This window comes from Miniopterus natalensis, chromosome 7, assembly GCF_054644295.1.
Source record: "Miniopterus natalensis isolate mMinNat1 chromosome 7, mMinNat1.hap1, whole genome shotgun sequence".
Lineage (NCBI taxonomy): Eukaryota > Metazoa > Chordata > Mammalia > Chiroptera > Miniopteridae > Miniopterus > Miniopterus natalensis.
In genome coordinates this window covers 34,342,165-34,343,747 of record NC_142087.1, presented here as the reverse complement: position 1 = coordinate 34,343,747, position 1,583 = coordinate 34,342,165, and positions in this window count along the sequence as shown.

The following is a 1,583-nucleotide window of genomic DNA, read 5'->3' as shown; positions in this document are numbered from 1 at the left end:
TAGCTCGTGCGTGCGGTGCCGGGCAGGGCGCCTGGAGTGACAAGACGGATCCCGATGGCTTCAAGGCTTCATAAAACACCCACCACGGAGGAGTCACACCACAGACAGTAACGGCTTCTTTGGACCTGCTATGGTCTATTGGGTCAATAATAATCCGCTTTTTAAAGAGCGCCGACATATGGATTTACATGCAGACTGTAAGGGCTCCCGATCTATCAGGTAAATCCGTGAACTTTTAGAATTTGTCTGCGTGTCAGGTGCATGGACAACTGGCAGAATGCACCGCGGTGTCAGACAGGCGTCGGGCATAGACCGATGCAGCTCCTTTCCAATCACAGATGAAAGAGATAGACAGCCAGGCGGGCAGGGAGAGCATCCGTGACCACAGACATGTAGCACTGCCTTTTACATTTCACCTTTAACTGGCTGTATCTATAAATACCCTAGATTACTTGCAACAACGTAAACTGTATTCCATAAAATGAAGTTATTTTTATTTTATTTATTTTTTAATATACCTTTATTGATTTCAGAGAGAGGAAGGGAGAGGGAGGGATAGAAACATCAATGATGAGAGAGTCATTGATCGGCCGCCTCCTGCACACCCTCTGCTGGGGATCCAGCCCGCAGCCCCGGCATGTGCCCTGATGAGGAATCGAACAGCGATCTCCTGAATCCTAGGTCAACGCTCAACCGCTGAGCCACGCCCGGCCGGGCAATTTTTAATCCAAACTATATTTAAAACACCTTGATGACACAATTTTGCAGTGGGCTGAGGCATAATAGTTAATTTACACATGCAAATTGTTCTCTGTATTTATTAGGTCTCTGTGAAAACGGAAATTCCTGAATACACAGCGCCCTGGCCACACTTAGTAAAAGTGCCCATCCTTCCCAGCAGGTGGCGCCGTGTGCAAGACGCTCTAGAAACAACAGGAAAAGGTACATCTACACATTCCCCCCAGCAAGCACTGACATTTAGGGGGAAGCAAAATATCTCCCAAAGAGGGAAATGAAACGAGCAGTTTCCAGTAGGAACAGCGGCAGTTTTACCTGCTGAAGAACCCAGAGCGGAGCGGGGTCAGGGGCCCTTCTTGCTGTAAACGTCCGTCTCTCTCTCGGCTTTCCTTCTGCTGGAAAATTTTCTAGAACAAACGCCTCGTGAATTATTTAATAAATCTGCGAAGACAACCGTGTTTCTTCAAAGAGATTCTCCCCAGTTCCCTCCAAACACGTGGCGCAGCGGATGCGGGCCAGCGGCCGGCGTGGCCGTGGGCGCCTGGGCCGCGGCTCTGACGGGCGCCCACACTCTTTCGCAGGCTGCTGGCCACGGATGAAGCCCTGGGCTCGCTCGCATCCTGTTCTACTGGCTGCAGGTGTGCGCACGCTGTCCCTCTGGCTAAACCCAGTGGTTTCTTTGGTTCTCTGGTGACTGCTTGTGTGTTCCTGCCTGAGCCCTAAAAAGGAAAACAAACGAAGAATTTTAGGCACAGAGTAACTAGAGAATCCACCGCTGGAGAACTTGGCTTTTCTCGAGGTAGAGAGACGTCTTTTGTGTTTTTAATTTCTCTTTATTGTTGAAA